Source organism: Falco rusticolus, chromosome 19 (genome assembly GCF_015220075.1).
Source record: "Falco rusticolus isolate bFalRus1 chromosome 19, bFalRus1.pri, whole genome shotgun sequence".
In the NCBI taxonomy this organism is placed as follows: domain Eukaryota; kingdom Metazoa; phylum Chordata; class Aves; order Falconiformes; family Falconidae; genus Falco; species Falco rusticolus.
The window spans coordinates 2,499,522-2,519,219 of NC_051205.1; the positions used below are offsets into that span (position 1 = coordinate 2,499,522).

The following is a 19,698-nucleotide window of genomic DNA, read 5'->3' on the forward strand; positions in this document are numbered from 1 at the left end:
GCAGCGCAGGGGGGGGGGACGGGACACACACGACTACCGGGGGGGGGGGGGGGGGTGTGTGTGCTACCGGGATACCCACACACACACCGAAACACACAGAACACGGAGCCGGTCGCCCTCCCAAAGGCGGAGGGGGGAGGGGGGATGGGGGGGGGGGGGTTCTCGGAAGTAGCGCCAGCCGCGGGGGAAATAAATAAATAAATAAATAGGTAAATGAAAAATCGTCATTATTAAAAGGGCAAAAGATGGAAGCGAAGGAGAGGGGGGTGCGGGCGCGGGGGGGGAGGGGGGGGACGCGGACCCACCTCTGGCGGGGCGCGGGGCCCGGCCGCTCCCGGGGCTGCGGCGGAGCCGGCGCGGAGCGACCATGGCCGGGCCCGGCCCAGCCCAGCGTCAGGGCGCGGCGGCGCAGCGCGGGCAGCCAATGGCCGCCGGGGCCCGGGGCAGCGCGGCGGGGCCGGGGGCTGGGCCCGGCCGGGGGGCTGAGCCGGGGCCGGGGGGGGCCGGGCGGGGCTGGGGGACCAAGGGAGGTGGGGGGGGCGGGGGGGAGTAGAGCCTGGGGCTGGGGGGGCTGGAGGGGGCGCAGAGCCGGGGCTGGGGGGGGCCGAGGGGGTCGGGGGGCTGAGCCGGTGCAGGGGGGGCCGAGGGGGGGCAGGGGGGAGCAGAGCCGGGGTTTGGGGGGCTGAGGGGGGGCCGGGGGGACCGAGCCGGTGCAGGGGGGGCCGGGAAGGGGGCTGGGGGGGCCGGGCTGGGCCAAGGGGGTGGGGGGCCCGGGGGGGCTGAGGGGGTCAGGAGCGCTGAGGAGGGGCTGGGGGGGTTGGGGGAGAGCAGAGCCTGGGGCTGGGGGGGCTGGAGGGGGCGCAGAGCCGGGGCTGGGGGGGGGGGCTGGGGGTCGGGGGGGGGAGGGCGAGCCAGGGACAAGGGAGACAGAGGTGGGGGCTGAGGGGGGACACAGAGCTGGGTTGGGGGGGCACAAAGGCGGGGGTCGGGGGGCAGAGCTGGGGCTCTGGGGAGCAAGGGGCACAGACAGGGCTGGGGGGGCCACAGAGCCGGGCTGGGGGGCAGAGCTGGGGCTGGGGGCTGTGTGGGCAGAGCCTGGGGGGTGGGGGGGGTGGGGAGGGTGAGGGGCCGGAGCCAAGGCCCAGGGGCAGACCCAGGGGGGGCAGAGCCGTGACCCCCCCCAGCACCACCCAGAGGGTCTGGCCCAGCCAGCCCACCCCACTGGTGTGGGTGCTTCCCCCAGCACAGCGCTGGGGAAACCTGGGGGTCCCCGCCTGTGCACCCACCCCCAAGCAGCTGCCCTGGGGTGATGGTGGGGGGGGGGGCACAATGAGCCTCAGGGGAGTGGGGTCAGGGGGTTGGATTGTGTCCCCCCCCCAGCCCCAGCACCCAGTGTGTGTCCCCACGAGCCAGGCTGGGACACCCCAGTGACCGGTTCTGCCATGGGGATGCTGGATCCGGCACCCGGTGGTAGCCAAAGGTGCCGGTTCCGTGGCCAGCGCCGGCGCAGACCCCTCATGGGTACAGCCCACCCGGCTGGCCCCGGTACCAGCCGTGCCGTGCCACGTGGCCGCTCTCGCCTCCACCATCCCCGACGCACATGGATCCCGCGGGACACGAAGCCACCTCCGGGTCCCCAGGGCCGGCAACGCGCCACCGGCACCGGCCGGCCGCGGCAGAGGGGTCCCAACGCCCCATCCCAGCGCCGAGCCGGGGCGCCACGTTCCCTCTTCTCCCCGCTCCTTCAACCCGGATAAATTGCTCCGTGGTTACCCTCAACAAAAATCGAACGTGTTGACCAACGACTCCCACTGGAACCGGAGCGGTCTGGGGGCAGGACTCTAGGGGGGGTTTAGGGGGTTGAGGACCCGGTGCCAGGATGCAGCGGCAGCAGCAGCGTGGCGGCCTTGGAGCTGGGGATGCGGATGGGGCTGGAAGGATGTGGGCATCCCGCCCGTGGTCCTGGCTGTGCACCGGGGGGGGGAGGGGGGGCACGGCAGGAGCTGGGTGTGAGCTCTCCCACCGCAGGGATTGTCCCACCGCAGGGATTGTCCCACCGTGGAGCTCTCCCGACTCCAAGCACCAACCGGAGAAGCGGCGTTGGGCACAGCTGGGGCTCAGCCATCCCTTTCCTTTCCCAGGGATGCAGGAGCCATGGCCTGATGCTCCAGAGGATGGGGATGCTGAGGGGTGACCATCCCAACCTAAAGGCTGGGGACCAGTGACAAGGATGTCCCAGCCCCGGTGGGTCACATCCAGCTGGAGCGCTGGGAATACGGGTGCTCTGTGTGGAGCCAAACAGCCGCAGGGGCGATGCCGGGGCTGGGGGGGGGGGGGCCCAGAACCAGCCACCACATTTTTACCGATGCCCGTAGCCATTAACTATAGGGGGGTCCCGCTCTGGGGGGTGCTCGGGGCCGGGATGCCAGCCACTCCGCGATGGGATTTCTGGGGATTGGGTGCATGCACCCCACACCGGACCGCGCCCCCTGCGCCTTTCCCTGCATTATTTTGGGGGGACACAAATATCTCCAGTTGGGGCAAGGGGTAAAGGCGCACGTGATGGAGAGGCTGGATCTGACCCCAGCATCCCCAGTGCCACGAGCACCTCCGTCACCATCACCCCCCTGACTCGGTGACACAGTTCCCTGCCGGCTCCTTCCCCTATTCCTAGTGGACTTTCCAGCGTGTTTGGCTTTTTGGGGCTGTTTGTTGTCAGTTCGTTATTTTATTATATTTATTGTTAGAAATAGGGCTATTTTTAGCGCCCTGTTGGTTTAGATAGAGATGGGATTAGTCATCTCACCAAGAGCTGTTTGCAGTCTCTCCTCAAGGATTCTCTGGGGTTTGTTTTCCAATCAACTGAGATCATGTATCCAAAGAAATAAAAAATAAAAATAGTCATAATAATGTGCAGCAGCCAAGCTCCGGTGCCTTTCCGTGAGCTACGAGCTGGAAACGAGGGAAGGGTCCAACCCAGAATATTTATGAGACGAAGACGAGAACATTACTATGAACCTCAAAGTATTTTGGAAAGTCAGTTGGAGCTGGTCTGCTGGATTTTTTTGTTGGGTTTTTTTTTTTTTCATTTTTTGGTATTTTTTTTTCTCTTGGGAACCAAATGCTGAGTAACTCCCTTCCCACACCGGGCTGATGGCTTCCTACAGCTGGTCCGCAGCCTCTCCATGGTGGAAATTGCTTTCCCTTGCCCTATGCCAGCGGGGAGGAGGCAGGACTCCTGGGTCTTCTAAGATACGCAGCCACCTTCGAGCTATTTTAAAAAAAAAAAAAAAAAAAAAAGACACCCAAAAACCTAAAGTGGGAAAAATGCTCGCTCCTTTCCCGCACCAAAAGGAGAGGAGCCGGTTGAGGGCTGGTTTCAAAGCCGAGAGGTCATCCCGTGCGGCGGAGCAGCATCCCTACCCTCCTCGCCGTGCCTTTGGGATTCTCTGCCACCCTTTTCCCTCCGTGCCACGTGGGAACGGAGCTCCCACACCCGTTTTGGAGGGTTGAAAATTTCGGCGTCAGATGCGGCATCAACGTTCGAGGCTCATCCCATCGGAAGCGCTGCCGCCACCGCGTCCCCCGGCAGCGCCGGTGCCCTTGGGATGCTGCAGAGCTTAAAGCGAGGGAGGGGGCTGCGTGCCTCCCGCCAGCCCCACCGCAGCCGGACCCTCGCCCCGGCGTGGGTGGCGATGGCACAGCCCACCTTTGGGGGAGCGGTCGCCCACCAGGATGCCGGCGGGTGCCACGGGATGCGCCCAGGGCACGGCACGGTGCCCAGGCTGGCACCTTGGCTGCAGGGCGAGGGTGACACACGTGCGGTGACAAGGCACGGGGAGGGGTCTGCGAGGGCAAAGAGGAAGCATCGCCTTCACGTGGCCCACCCCGGCTTATTTGCCGGATTATTTGCCCTGGCAGCTGGTGGAGGCCCCAGAGTTTGCCAGAGATGGAGGCGGGGGGGGGAACGTCGCACGGAGCGACGCTGCTGGCGATGCTCCTGGGGGACCCCGCAAAGCTGGGGGCCAGGTTCCCCCCGTCTCTGGCCATGCACCCCCCCTAGCCCCACGGCCCCATGGCTCCCTGCAAACGGTCCCTTCCTCCCTGCCCCCCCCCCCCTTCCTCTCCAAGTCTAAATTCTCCCACAGCGGCCATTGACGTCCTGCCTGCGTCACCGTCTCCAGCACAACCAGACAGCACGTGGGAGAGGCAGATTTAAAGCGGCAGGGCCCTGTGAGGGCTCCAGCTGCGCGCCCCAGCCGTGGGGCCACATGGGACGGGGGGCGTGGGACCCCGGCCAGGGGTGCTACCCCCTCCCCCCAATTGCACAAAGCCCCTGGTGCAACCGGGAGGTGTTTCCCGGGGGCACCCAAGGGAGACACGGGGCAGGCTGAGGGGGAGACGAGGTTTTTTCCCTCCCGTAGCAAGGTCTGCATGGGAGCGTGAAAACATTTTGCTTCCAGGTCTGTGCCTGCATCCTCCCTTCCTCCCCGCCGCTCTCCAAATGTGGTCCAGGAGCGCTGGCGGCCAGGGAAAGCAGCTTGCATCAGCCACGCGAGCTCGCAGACCCCGCTCCAAAAGCTGCAACCAGACTCCTTGTGGGTTTTCCCAGTTGCCAGGATCTGGCCCAGTCCTGGTGCCGCCTCTCCATCTGCCCTTTGCCTCTGCCCAGATGAAGCGGTCCCGGCTCGGCTGGCTCCGGAGGGCCGGGAAGGGGGTCAGCATGCGGGAAAACACCAGAGCTCTGCAAGGCTGTGGGGTGCAGCGAGTTTTGCAAGGGCTCAGGTGCCGTCCCCCCCAAGCCCACCCAGCCTTTCTGCTCCTGGATCTTGTCTTCCAGCTGCAGCACTGCGGGACGTCGACTTCCCCGTGCCTCAGGGCTTCAGAGTGGGGTGGGAGAGCAACCACCCCCCCCAGCCCCAAAACAGCCCTGCTTCCTCTCTGTGTCCACAGTGCAACCCTGGGGGCTATTTTTGTCCCTTCCCTTCTATTTATTGTGCCAAAGCCATGTGTGGTTGGAGAATGCTGTGGTGTTTGCTTTACGATTGCTTCCTTCCCACCCCATAACCTTTTGCCTTAAAACAGGATTCGCCCTGATCCTCAACCCAAAGCCGGGAAGCCTGGGCAGCGTGCCACCGGCACTGGCACCACGAGGCTCTGGGGGGACAAAAATTCCTGCTTCCAATTTTGATGCAAAGCTGAGCGCAAATGAGCTGCCCTGCAGCTCCCCAAGGTGTTTTCCCAGGGCACAAACTGGCAGCCCCAAAACCTTCCCCCCTCGAGCATCCCCCAGCCCCTGCTCGGTGCTGCCGCGCTGGCAGCCAGACCTGTGCAACACTCTGCTTTGGAGGGCAGACAGATGGGGGAGTGGGAACCATCGCGGCGAGCCCTCAAACGCCAGCCGCCATGAAAAAAAGGGAGGGGGGGGGGAATAAAAAATAAAAAAATAATAATTAAAAAAAAAAAGCGCATTTTACAGAAGGCAGCCACCCCCAGCGTCCTGCCTGATGTCCCACAGACCGTCTGCGGCCGAGAGAGGAACTGAGTCAGGGCCACCATGGTGGCCTGTGCGAGCATCCCTGAGGCCAGCACCGGGCTCACGGCGGGGCCGGCTCATCCTCGTCTTCTCCAACACCCTGCTCAGGGCACGGGGGCAAAGGCATCGCCCCCCCTGAGCTGGGCTGGGGGCTTGGCACAGCTTGCGGGGGTGCTGGCAGGGGGTAGGACCCCTGCCATCGTAGGTAGGTACCACTGGTGGGGTCCTTTTGCCGGCACCCCCGGCACACTGCTGCCTTCACCCCGCCGCAGCTCGTGCTCCCTGGGGTAACCACCGGCGCCAGACCTTGATGGGAAACAGCCAAAAACTTCCACGGGCAGCAAACCCAGCTGGGACTGGCAGCAACTTTACTGGTCTGTACTGGGGAGGGGGTTCCAGCCAGGATGGCGGCAGGATCTGGGGCAGAGCGGGCACAGCAGACCGTGCCCCAGCTCCCACTGGTGGGGCTTTTATCAGCGAGGGAGGCATCTTTTAGCCCCCCCGAGGCTTAAGCCCAGCACCAGCTTATCAGCTAACTGAGGTTGTGAAAACGTCTGTCTGGGAGGAAAAACCACCGCTGAGCATCTTGCAATATCAAATTAACTAAATCTCTCTTTTTTTTTTTTTTTGGTTTTTGGTTTGTTGTTTTTTTTTTTTTTTTTTTGCAAAGCAGCAAACTGCAGCTATGCTCCCCCTTTTCTGGTGCACGCGGTGGCTGCTGGTGGGGTAGAGCTTCAACCGGCTGCCCCCAGCCCGTGCAGATCCTCAGCGTGTGGGAGTAGCTGCCGATCAGGAGCAGCCCAGTTTCAAGGAACTGCCCAAAGTTCAAAAGCTTTAGCGTCTTGCTCAATCAGAGCACGAGATCCAGAGCAGCTCCGTGCTCTGCAGCCCGGAGAAAGCAAAGATTCTGGGTTTCTACAGCCAGAACTTCCTCGCTTTGCACGACACCCTCCGCTCCCCTCCTGCAGCCCCCATCCTTGAGATGCTCTTTGCGATGCCTGCACACACGCCCAGCCCTAATGAAAGGGCTCAGCACCTTCCCCACCACCCAGCCAGTCCAACTTGCACTGAACGGAGCCCAGTGTGCAGGATAAAACCCTTTCCTGGGTGAGGTCCTTATCACCCCTGAGTCAAAGCAGCCTCCCAGCCGTGGCTCTGACCCATCTCAGCGTTGCTGGGAGGTGCCCAGGGCTCCGCACCATGGCATCGGCTGCGTGCCACTGCGGTTCGGCTGCGTGCCACCGCCTTTTGCCCCACAAAAAGGCTGGAGCCCTCGAGACCGGGGTCCTGGGGAGCATGACCCCCCTGGCAAGGCAACGGCCAGGCTGCCATGGCTGCTGCTCACTTGATCCCGTCTCCTCCCTGTCTAATCCACGCTCCCCTCCCGGTATCCTCTGCTCGGCTTTAATGCCAACCGTTGGCCGGCAGCCACGTGGCTCCGGAGGACGCTTTTGATTCCCCGCTTATGCAACGGGTGGCTGAGCTGTTCGCCTTTCGCTGCAAGGGGCTTTGGGGGGCTTGGGTACCCCGGCTGGGCAGCTCCTGGGGTGCCCCCCATGGGAACAGTGGGGCAGCAACGCTGGCTCCCATCCTCTCCCTGCCCTTGGGGCTGCTATCCATGCCTAATTCCATCTTTTCTCCTCTTTCCAGGCATCCCAGCGTTCGCACAGAGTCCAGCCCTGCTCCTTTTGCCCCTGGGCTCCTCCACGCTGCGGCGCAGCATCCCGGCAGCATCCTGGCTAACCCTGCCGTCTCGCAGCCGGAATAATTAATTCCACACCGAGCTGCGGCTGCAGCCCCATTTCACATCGCCGTGCCCCAGGACCGCTGGCACTGAACCCCGTTTTGCTTCTCCCCACGGGACAGAGGCGCGCAAGCCCCCCCCCCCCCCCCTCAGAGGGATGGGGTGGCACGGGCATGGTCCCATGTCCCTGCACCCAAGGTGCTGAGCCCTCCCCAACCCAGGGCCTCCCCTTGCAGCCCCTCGAGCGGCGCCTTCACCTTCCAGGCGATGGGCTTATCTGCTCCAGCGCAGCCCTGCTTTCACGCTGGAGAGCTTTGAAGATAAGCAAAAGCTTGGGAACCTGGGGATTGAAGGCTCAGGCTGCCCCATCCGAGGATGCTATTCCTGGGCTGCCACACACTGCAGCATCAGAACCACCGGCTGGGTGGCCAACCGTGCCACCCGATTATTTCAGAGTAGATCCGTGGTACCTGCCACCTGGGCACGGAGCGGAGGAGAAACCTCCGATCTACAACAGGGTGCCCAAACGGGTCCCTTCCTTGCTGCAGCCCAGGACCCCCCAGCCCCCAGCCCAGGCTGCCATGCCCTTCCAAAACCCACCACGGCAAAAAAAAACCTGCTGAAGAGCTTTTTCCAGGGAAGAAAACTTCCTCAAACCTGGCTGCTTTGGAGGGCATGCTGCTGGCAGAGCTCTGCTCCCAAAGCCCAGCACCCTCCCCGCGCCCGGCCGGTGCCCACCGCATCCTCAGAGGGAAGGTTGGGACACCAAGGACATCTTGTTCCCAGCTCTCCCCTGAAATTATCCTGCCACATATAGTAGATCTCGGTGCTATTTTTAGGCCTGGCTCGTTTAATTATTGAGAAAGATTTTGAAGGATCTCTTGACGGCGAGGAGATGAGCACCCGCGGGTGCTCACCAGATTTCTCTTCCCGCTGCGGAGGCTGCTCAGCTCCGAAGCCCTGGGCAGAGAGCGGGGCCAGAGCAGCTGCCATCCCCCTTTGCCACACAAATCCTCCAACACCAGCTCCTGCCTGTGCTTCATCTGCCTGTGGCGATGGCCGTGGGGATGGGGAGAGCGGGGCTGGGCTTGGAAACCGGTGGGCAAGCAGCCCCCCTGCCATAAGCCCAGCGATATCCCCTCTCATGCACCGGGAAAGCGGCGTGGGGGCTGGGATGAGGGATGAACCTGGTCTCCAGGACAAAGCTTTGCCAGCACAAGGGACCCTGTGGGAGTTGGGAAACGCTGGGTCCCAGCTAGCAAAAACCAGTGCAAACCAGTGCCGGCTTCCACCAGCAACAGATGTGGCCCAGAACTCACCATTTTTATTTTTAACTGAAACGGCCACCTTTCTTACAGAAAAATGACCTTTTTCTCAGCTCACCGAATGACATCGCAATGGCAGGGGATTTTCTTTTTTTTTTTTTTTTCCCCAAATCGGTTCCTTTCATGTTTCTACTTCCAACAAGCCAAACAGGGGATGGCCTTTATTTGAGATTAAAGGGTTACGGTCCACCCGAAGTCTGCTGAGATTTCAGCAAAATCGTACATAACGAAGGAAAAGCCAGTTCCTCAGCTGGCACCTACTGCCACGGTTTTATTATCTTTGGGTTTGCGACACCTATTCGTACCTGCCAGCAACCTGGCCCCCCGACTTCAAGGAAAACATTGATTTACCCCAGCTGCCGGGCTCAGCCAGCCGGGATTAACTTCCACCAGCTGAGGAGATGGGCTGCTCCGGGTATCCGTGAGCTGTCCACATTCCCTAAGGAGCCAAGATGTATAGATATATAGGGAGAGCCACGTATTTGGTCTGGTCATCCTCCCCCTCTCAGCCCTGTTGGGCACAAAGGTCCAGATATTCCTTGGAACGGCGCGGGTCCTAAGGTGCTACAGGTTGCACGGAAATAATTAGCCTTGATGAAAGACCCCGTACTTGCTCCAGGGAAGGCTGGTAGCCCAACCCCCGCATTGGCCATGCCACAGGGTGGGTGCCCCAATGCAGGGAGCATCTTTGGTCCAAAGCCCCATCTACCGCGGACCCACCCCACCCCCCAACCTGCATCCAGCCCCTGGTTGTGCGCCGGGTCTGCCTCTCCCCGGGGAGGTCATCGGGTGATGCCACACTGCCAGGATGCTCCCAAACCTGGCCTAAACTAATTGCTGTAATTAAGGATGGTGGGATGAAGCCCGGCTGGAGGGCCTGGGATGGGCATGGCGAGGCAGATCTGCTCCCGGCGCTGGAGCCGGGCTGGGCTGCTCTAGCGGGCGCAAGCGAGGAAGGGGGGGGGGGGGGGTGCGAGTTGTCAGCCCCTGCTCCTTAACACCCTGACAAGCTTATAACTATTTCATTTGTTACACTGTGAACCTTTTTAAATTAATGAACATAAGGTTGTCACGGTTGCTGTGGCGACGACACGTTGCTGGGGCAACGGCAGCGATGCAGAGCCTGCGGAGTGTAATCAGGGGTCAGGCTAACGATGGAGCCGGGATGCATGTGGGGGCTGCGGGAAGGGGCAGCGAGCCCCGGTGCTCCCACCAACCCCCTCTCTGACCCCCAAACCCAGCACGGATGGGTGGGATGAGCCCCCTCCCAGCACTTCGCTCCCACCACCGCCCTGACCCCAGCGAGTCGCCTTGGTACCCCCGATGCCCAAGGATGCACGTGCTCCGCGCGAGCCCCATGCCCTCACTGCCTCCCCTTCCCATCCTGCCCGTCTCCCTGGGGTCTATCCAGGTCTCCACCTCCCCCACCCCACCCCGCAACGGGGTTCCACCCAGACCAAGGGTGGCCGAGGCAGGACAGATGTGGGGCAAAGAGGCACCGCCGGGTGCCCTCCTGATGGGACACGAGGACAACGGGGTGGATTGCAGGGGGTTGGGAACAGCTCGCCCTGCCTTGCTCTTCCCACCAGGCAGGGGTTTGGGCCAGGATGCCTTGTCCCACTGCCCCAGCATCTCCCCACCCTGGCGGTTCAGCAGCTGCGACTCACCCGGAGCAGCAGAGATGTTGCAGCCTCCAAATTCCTGAAATGCATTTATTCCCCGCAAGGTGCTGGGCAAGGGCAAGGAGGGAACGGGCAACCCAGCACCTCTGCAAAAACCTCACTGCAATTCCAGGCAGGAAAACACCTTTGCAAGTGGGTTTTGAACCTCTCACTTTTGAAGTCCAAGCAGGAGGAGCTCCAGCCCTCCTGTGCCGTGGAGATGCCACCACGCAGGTGGCACCCATGTCCCGGGAGCCCCCGCAGCGGGTTCCAAGCCTGCAGGGATGGGGTGGGTGGGGGTCTGGCCAGCTGGCCCCAAGGATGGCAAAGCCCCGTCAGGGTGCAGAGCGGGGCTCTGTGCCCCTCGGAATTAGGCACAGAGATGGGGTGAAGCCTGAGCAGCTGGGATGAAGGGATGGGGGTGCAGGATGGGAACCATCCCCTCCCCAGTGCAGGGTGCGGGTCCACCCTCCGCTTGGGGCAACGTGGCTGAGATCTCCCCGAGACCAAAACCTAAGGGTGTGAGCGGGAGAAAAATGGGGTGGGGAAGGCAAGTTTCGGGGCTGGGGATGTCCCTGCCTCCTGGGAAGGGAGGTCTGGGCTCATCCCAGGGCCACTGGCATGGAGGAGGGGGACTCTGTCCCCAGCTGCCCTCAGTGACACCCCTGAGGTCCCTGCAGCATCACAGGGTGGGCTTTTCCCCCAGCCCACTTCTGTTTGCCCCCGGGTGCCCCTCCAGTGGGAAAACAGGTGGCTGCTGTGAACCACAAACACCAGCTCCCTTCCCAGCCCTGGCAGATGCACAATGTAAAGCAAAATGTGTATTTTTTCTGTGTGCGTATATACAGATATGAAAGACGTTTTTGTATGTTATATATCTATTTGACATACATAAGATTTGTAGGGTTTATATACATAAATATAGCGATAGCTATTCCCAAAACCTCCCCAAAACCAGCTCGAGCCCGTTTTCTTCCGTAGCTTTTGAAGGTAACTTAGTGCTGGGCTGCTGGAAGGTGGAAGGAGCCCTCAGGGGTGAGCAGTGTCATCCCACCCATCGAAAGGAGCCCTCGGGGGTCAGCGGTGCCATCCCACCCATCGGGGCTCGCAGTGCAGCGCAGAGCACGGCTGCCAAGGATGCGGGCAGCCCCGAGCCCGACTCTTTGTGCTGCGGTTTCATAAGCGCGCATGTGCACGACGCCACCGCGCCAGTTCCTTCTGAACCCTTCCAGCTCTACCGCCCATCAGGGAAACGTCTAAATATTTCTATTTTCCCCAAATACATTTTTTCATCCAAATTGGAAGAGGTGTGTGTGGGGGGGAAAGAATAAAATAACATAAAAAAAATCGTGAAAACACCAAAATCCACATTAGGGTTTGAACAAAAGCAGCATCTCGTGTTTGGGAGGAGGATGCATCCTCAGACCCCCAAAGGGATGGTTCCCTGCATCTCTCTTGGGGCTTTGCCGGGCTGCAGCGTAGCACAAAGCCCAGTTTCCATCCGTTGATGGGAGGTGAAGCACGTGGAGTCCCAGGGGGACCATTTGCCCGGTTATCTCCCGAGGATATCCACCGCCAGCCAAGCAGCAGGGACCAGAGCGGAGCCAGGCTCTGCTTGTGTCCCAGATAACGCTGTCACCCCACAGAAACCAGGCTGGTCCCAGGGAGCTCAGCAGAGAGGCCAAAGGGTGAAGGAGATATGTCAGAGCATCCCTCCCGCTGGTAAAAGCAGGACTGTGACGCCCAGGAGGGACGAGTGTCCCTGAGACCTTCCCCGGCTGACCCCGGCTCTGCTCTCCATCACTCGCAACCGGCCGCTGGCAGCTGTGGCACAACCTCCCAAGCACAAACCAAGAGAAAACCGAGAAAATTAAAAATGTAAAATAAAATAAAATTTTGAAAATTTTAAAAAACCAAACCATCCATGACTTGCAAGGGTGCTTGGGTTAACCTGGGGCTTGTTTTCCAGCATGTCACCTTTGGAGGCTGGAGGGTTTGTGGTGGGGAAAAGCACAGAAGCCGGTTTCCCCACAGCCCCGTGCAGATTGAGCAGCTGGAGCTGAGCCCCGTTGCTGCAAGGGGCTGAGCATCACCCTGGGGCCGAGCATCACCCTGGGGGCTGAGCATCACCCCAGGGCTGAGCATCACCCCAGGGCTGAGCATCACACTGGGGGCTGAGCATCACCCCAGGGCCGAGCATCACCCTGGGGGTTGAGCATCACCCCGGGGACCGAGCATCACCCCAGGGCTGAGAATCACCCCAGGGCTGCTGCTCATGAGATCCCTTGCTCCCACTCCAGATGTTCTGCCACCAACACTGCTGCCTCTCCCGGGGGGTTTGCGCGAGCCCCCAGCCTGAGCTTGGCAAGTCGATGCTTATCTTTCCAAGAGGGTCATTTCCAGAGGCCAAAATACGACCCAGCAGCTAAACCACAGCTTCCCCTTCCAGCGGCACCAGAGTCAGCATCATGTGCCTTGGGCGATGCTGTGCTCCCTCCCTCCGCTTTCCTTTTTTATGTGCAAGAATTAAAAAAAAAAAAAAAAAGAAAAAGCACAAGGAGCCGAGACTCGTGGAGCCCTGCAAATTCAAGCCAGGGCCAGCTTTAGAGAGGAAAAGACCAGCAAAATCTGCTCCAGCAGCCGTCAAGGCTAATTAAATAGCAAATGCATCCGTTCCCAAAGGATTCGGCACTTGCTAGGCGCAGCTGCTGCTGACCTGCAACGCAACCTTGGGCTGCAGCCGGCGTTGTTCCCTCTGTCCCCGCTGCTCAGCACCCCAAAACCCAGGGTAAAGCTTGCTGCTGCGGGTCCCCTGTTTGGCACCACCACCTGCGTGCTCCCACCGGCTCGGCCGGGGACCACCGGGTGCCACGGACACATCGCGGGGGCTGCTGGCCCCCCGCCGGTCCTGCTGGTCCCCCTGCCCTAAAGTCAAAGTCATTCTTGCAGAAAGTACCTGCCGGCTCTTAGCATCTCTGGGCACAGGGGACTAATCCTGTTTTACAGATTAAGGAAGCTTTTTTGCCACGCGATGGGTTGGGAATAGTGCCCAGCTCCCTTCCCTGCTCCAACCCCCCGCCAACCCCACCCCTCCCTCACCGGGGCTGGGACCCCCGTTTTAGGGTGGGAGCCCTGATCCCAGGGTTTCGTTCCTGCCGTGGCACTGGGATCGGTCTCTCCGGTTGGGACCTGGCACCTCCTTCCCCTCTCCCCTTGCCCAGCGCTGGGCACCCACCGCACACCCACCTCCTCTCCCTAATCCCCCCTAATCCTCATCTCTGCCTCCGCCTCGGAGAGCCTTTATCGCGCTCCCTCGTCTAACTCGGAGCAGAGAGAGCTTGCTATCTCCCACCCCAATCTCTTCCATAGTCTATTTTCTTCCTGCCCAGGGTTGATTTCCCTCGCCTAATTGCCCGGAAAGCTCTTTTCCCTTCCTCTAATCAGTCTGGAGCAGACTTTCTCTAGATAATTGTGCCGAGACCTGATCACCCTTCTCATCTCCGTCTCTCCAACACTCCTATTTCTTCACTAAACTCATCTGCCGGAGCTGCGTTCCTTGGTCTAATTATTTCAAGGCTCCGTTGAGTTACTTAATTGCTTGCTTGTCTGGGACCTGTATCCCAGAGCTCCCAGAGCATCTGGGATGGGGCTGGGGTCTGAGTTACCCTGGTACCACCGCATTGCCCGTGAATTAACTTGCTCCAGGTGTGCGACGGTGTGAGCCCAGAGCAAAACTTGCTTTAAAACCCAGAAATTCTCCGGGATGAAGAATTTGCCGCTTCCCTCGGCCGGAGGAGCGAGACCTCCTCTGGCAGCGGAGCCGCAGCCTGGAGATGCTTCGCTGCATCCCACGATGAGTCGCACGGGGCTCACGCTGGCCACAGCCAACAACAGATTCATTTTTAGGCCGGGCTGTGAGTTTATTAACACCCAGCTGAAACAATCCATCAACCCCAGGTGCCCCCCCCGGGGGATCCAGCTGGGATCTTTTCCCTCCCTGCCACCCCCCATAGGAGCTATAGGGGCTGGTTTTCCCGGCTCCGCTCCCCGATTCCCCGTTATCACCCAGCCTCGTCCTCTTTCCCCGGCTAATTGATCTGCTGTTTTTTTTTTCTTATCAAATCGCTCTCGGCCCCTGATGCTCCTTTAATCAATTCTCAGCCCTATCTGTACCAAGGACCGCTGGGAGACCTTTCTTTGCAGCCACCGCTGTATCTAATCACTCAGGGACTTTACCTAATTGGTGTAAAACCTGATTTCTTCCTCTAATCGCTCCGAGGCCCCGATTCACTTATCTAATCGCTCCAAAGCCCAAGCCTTGCACACCTCTCTCCGGAGCTCCGGCGTATCCTCCTCCATCGGTTGGGTGTCCCCCCCCAGCGCAGGTGGCTGGGCTCTCTTGACTCCCTAATCCCTCAGCTGCTTGATCCCATGAAGTAATCCAGCCAAGATTTGGCACACGCGCTCGGCTGCTCCCCTAACCCAGTGCCAGGAGGAGCAAACCCACCGCGGGGGCATTTCCTCCATTTTTCTCCCCCCCCCCCCATCAGCCAAGCATCAACCTGCTGCGGTTGGGTTTTTGCCCGCTCCACCCCTCCGACGGTCCCTTGGGGAGGGCGACGAAGGGAGGGTGACGCAGGGTCCCTTGGGGAGGGCGATGAAGGAGGGGTCCCTGGGGGAGGGCAACACATGGGACCCTTGGGAAGGGCGACACAGGGTCATTTGGGAGGGCAATGCACAGGACCCTTGGGAAGGGCGATGAAGGAGGGGTCCCTTGGGGAGGGTGATGAAGGAAGGGTCCCTTGGGGAGGGCAACGCATGGGACCCTTGGGGAGGACAATGAAGGAGGGGTCCCTTGGGGAGGGCAACGCATGGGACCCTTGGGGAGGACAATGAAGGAGGGGTCCCTTGGGGAGGGCAACGAAGGAGAGGTCCCTTGGGGAGGGTGACGCATGGGACCCTTGGGAAGGGCGATGAAGGAGGGGTCCCTTGGGAAGGGCGACGCATGGGACCCTTGGGAAGGGCGATGAAGGAGGGGTCCCTTGGGAAGGGCGACGCATGGGACCCTTGGGAAGGGCGATGAAGGAGGGGCCCCCTGGGAAGGGCGACGCATGGGACCCTTGGGAAGGGCGATGAAGGAGGGGTCCCTTGGGAAGGGCGACGCATGGGACCCTTGGGAAGGGTGATGAAGGAGGGGTCCCTTGGGGAGAGTGATCAAGAAGGAGTCCCTTGGGGAGGGTGACAAAGGAAGGGTCCCTTGGGGGGGGTGTGATGAAGGAAGGGTCCCTTGGGGGGGGGGGCGATGAAGGAAGGGTCCCTTGGGGGGGGCAACGCATGGGACCCTTGGGAAGGGCGATGAAGGCGGGGTCCCTTGGGGAGGGTGACGCATGGGACCCTTGGGAAGGGCAACACAGGGTCCCTTGGGGAGGGTGATGAAGGCAGGGTCCCTTGGGGAGGGTGACGCAGGGTCCCCTGGGGGCGCGATGGCCACCCGGGTGATGAAGGCGCACGCCTTACAGCCCCCCCCCCTTCCAAGAGGAATCTCCCCTCTCCGCCGGGACTGGGTGCACCGGCTCAACCAGTTCCCCCTCTGCTGCACCCACTGGGCTGGGTGCGGAGAGGGGATGGGCTGGGGGTGAGCGGTAGCCCAGGGGTTGCCACCAGGCCGCTCGGCAGCCTTGGCCCTCGGACCACAGGGGAGCTGGCGTGGTGGCCGTGGGCTGGAGCCTGCTCACCCGAGCCCTCTCTTTCCTCCTGGTGAGTCACGTCCGCTGATTCAAGCAAAAGAAGTTGACGGGGGAAAACATTCACCAGCGCCAGCCTGGCAGGATCCCAAGGCTGAGGACAGGGTGGCAGGAGCAGAGGGGATGTGTATTTTTTTTATTATTATTATTTTTTCCCCCCCTTGGAGTTCGGCAGGAGAGCGGGTCCTGGTCTGGGGTGGCTCGCCAAGCCCCACAGTGCCCAAATCCTGCTCCAGCAAGCCCCCCATGCTCCCCCCTCAGAAACTGAGCAGACCCCAGACCTTCCCAGCCTGTTTGTTGTTCCTGTCCCCTCCGGCTGGCTGCTTCAGCCCCACAGCTCATCCTTTGCTTCAGCCACACAGCTCATCCTTTCCCCTGAAGCATCCGTGCTGAGCCAAAGCTTCCCCTTCCCGTGGCTGAGGGGGGAGGGCATGGCCCCCAGCCCACGCTCGCTCAGCACCACAAGGTCACTCCTGCCTCACCCCGGGCGGGAGCTGTGGGGGCTGCATCCCCTTTCTGCTCAGCCCCACACAGGGAGGTTTTGGGGGTGGGAAGCATCGCCCCACCATCCCAGGAGGCGGAGGATGCTTCAAGTCCCAGTTCCAGCCTCTTAGGGCTTCGGTTTTCCTTTCTGCACCCAGAGCTGCCGTGCGGGAAAGATTGTGCCGAGGGGATGGGGCTACGTGGGGCTGGAAGCGAAGGAAATGGGAATCGGGTCTCACCGGGCAGCCACAGCGAGGATGCAGAGAGCTGGGGCCCGATCCTTGCCCTCTCCATTGGGAACAGCAGCGAACCGCTGCGCTTTGGGATCTTTCAGACCCTCGTCAGAGCAAAGCGGTGCTCCCTCCCACCCCCGAAACAGCTCCCAGTGCCCCCAAAGGCCCCACTGGGTGGGAGGATGCAGCGGGAGGCAGGCGGATACCCAGCCCCTTCCCGGGTGCCTGCCCTCTGCGCGGGGCCGGGAACACGTTCCCAGAGCCGAGCAGTGGGAATTTGGTGTGTTTATTTGCAATCCAGCGCTGACCCCGGGACTGGGAGGAGAATGAGTCAGCTTCCAGTTCAGGGCAGGATTCCTCCTCCTCAGGCCTCTCCTTTTAGTTCCAACAAGCGCCATTTGGAGATGGCGGCAATTAAATTATTTCATTCAATCGGTGCTTCTAATCAGCAACAGGCTGCAACCATCCCACCCCGACATTCCTGGTGTTGGGAAGCGGGATGGAAAGCAACAGAGCCCCCAGATCCTTGCCTTCAGGGATAACTACCAAAGCACCACAGGATCCAGGAGGATCGTGCCCACATCCCGGAGGAGCTGCTCCCCCCAAAGATTAACTTGCATTTCTCTTCGGCTGGGCAGAGAGGTTTCTGGCCCCCAGGGGCAAAATCTTCGCCCACCCCCAGACTGCTCCGCCCTGGGGATGCCGCTGGGCACACTCAGCTCCAGCTCTGATGGATGTCAGCCCTCACACAGCTGCGGGAGGGAGCAAAGGAGCATCGTCACCCTCCCCAAGCCCACCCTTGGCCCCTCGCTCCTCCGTGGCCATGCTCCTCTTACCCCATTACCCCAACCCCGACTTGTCCCTGGGGAGCCTGGCCATCTCCCCTCTGCCCAGCCTGGCGAGGAAGCTCCAGGAGATGGGAAGCAATCTAGCCCTGCTGGTGTTAGCCACGGTTTGGCGCACGGATACAAGAGGAACGGCTCCTGTCCTGGGCCGATACGGGAGCACCCACAGACGGCATCACCCACTGGTCCCGCAGCCCCCCACGAGCTGTGCCCTCCTTCCACAATACTTCTGGTTTGCTCCCTTCTGGACAAGAGGAAAGGGATGAGCCTGGATGCTCCCCAAGTTCCCTGGGAATCGCGAGGCTGGCTGCTTTCCCCAGGAGCAAGGATAACGCATCGGACCCTCTAACCCCTCTTTCTTCACCAGATCCCTCCTGGAGGGTGCCACGGCCCAGGGGTGCAAAGCAAACACCCACCCCTGGCCCATCCCGGAGGGTGGCAGCTGAGATGGGCGCAAACATGACCCCCTCAATCCCCCCACCCCACAGCCCCCCCATTTCCACCCAGGGCTGCTACCGAGCCCCCGGCTCCTCAGCACCCAGCGCTGGTACCCAGGATGCTACAGCCTGGCATGTCTTCCCGGGGTTGCCAAAGCAACCGCAGAAACACAACAAACAGCAACAACACACAGCAGACAGTCGGCAAACATTCCCCTCTTATTTTCTCCCCAGTTCGGTTTGTGCTTTTTCCCCTCTCCCACGAGGAAGCTGCTACCATCGGAAGGGAACAACAATATTATTCTTAAGCGCACCCAGCCTGCGCCATCCCAGCGGGAACCGCATCGCAAAGCCCCCGGAGCTGCTGGGAAGGCGGCTGCTTCTGGGGAGGAGCCCGGCAAAGCCACCCTGGACCCCCCAGTCGGACACCGAGCCCCTCACCTACCTCCTCGGTGCTGCTGGCGAGGTCTTCGGTGCTGAGTAATCGGTGCTGTGCCGAAGCCAGGTTGGCCAAGTAAGGTGAATCCCTCCTGTTTTCCCTGCCTGTTGGGATGCCCTGACCTCAGGGCTGGGATGCACCTGGTCCTGCTGACTTCTACACCAGCCGGGTTGTTTTGAAGTGGGGGGGAGCTGGGGCTCAGCACCCTTTCGCACAGGGCTGGGAGCACAGCAGCATCCTCCAGGCTGAAGCGGGAGCAGGCAGAGGATGCTCCCCCCCTGCCGAGGGGCTCTGGGTGCGCGGATGCCCCAGGACTCACCGAGGCAGGATGGCAGCCCGAGCCCCCGCAGCTGCCTTAGCGAGGGGATCAGCGGGCGAAGCGTGGGGCGCGGGTTTTCCAAATAGGATTAGCATCGCTGCAGCACGTGACGCTGCGGGAGAGCGGCTCTCCTGGAGCGCTGCCTTCGAGCCAGCCTGCCCAGCACCAAGCACCCGCTCCACCGGGCCAGGCACCCCCCGAGCCGCTGGGATCAGGGCTCAGCCGCCCGCTTTCTGACCCCAGTTTAATGACTTTTCATCCTTTTTGGGGGTTGTGGGGTCCTGTGAGCGTACTGGAGGAGAGAGGGGATGCTCCCAGGACAGCGAGCTCCCAGCTATAAACCTTCCTGCATTCCTCCATCCCGTCTCACCTCTCCCTCCTAAAAATCTGGGAGACCCCAGGGGCAGCAGCCCCTTTCCCACCCAGGAGCAGGGTCTGCTGGCACCTGTCCCCACTGATTTCACTTGGCAGCTGCCTCCAGTCTCCTTAATTCCTGCAAATGCCGAGTGCTGTGGGCTACAGGGGTTGTAGCCAATGCCCTGAGAGCCGAACCGATTAGATGTGAAATATTTAACACGTATCCCGTACCCCACGCCGTTCTTCTCTCCCTCTTGAGCATACATATATACACATGCATATGCTTATGTGCATACTTCTGCTCATCTTCTCTCATGCTCTTTTCTCCTCTTTTATTTCTTTTTTAAAGCTCGCCCATCTGGCAGCTTGTTCATGCTCCTGCAGGCAAGGGTGGCGATAAGGAAGGAGGGAGAAGGAGCAGGGCTGGAGGAAGCGGGGGCCTGTGTTGCTAAGGGGCTACGTGGCCATTGGGGATGTGGTGCCGGTGCCAGCACCCTGCGGCACAGCGTGGCACAGCCACAGACCCCAGCGAGGGCACAGACCTGGGACTGTGCCAGGGGGCTGGCTGCAGGCAC

At 61.2% G+C, this 19,698-nt stretch overlaps 1 protein-coding gene across 6 annotated transcripts in view; it reads right to left on the minus strand.

The window, feature by feature from the left end:
* The window catches only part of MEF2D (myocyte enhancer factor 2D), a 95,751-nt gene extending 76,937 nt beyond the window's left edge, over positions 1–18,814 (minus strand). For 5 of the 6 annotated variants that reach the window (XM_037370978.1, XM_037370982.1, XM_037370981.1 and 2 more), the window contains exon 1: positions 18,454–18,814. The gene's annotated coding sequence lies outside the window, so the exon portion shown is untranslated. Of the gene's footprint in view, positions 1–305; positions 377–18,453 lie in introns of those variants that run through there. The other variant, XM_037370971.1, reaches the window with a different exon arrangement.
* Between the last annotated feature and the right edge of the window lie 884 nt (positions 18,815–19,698).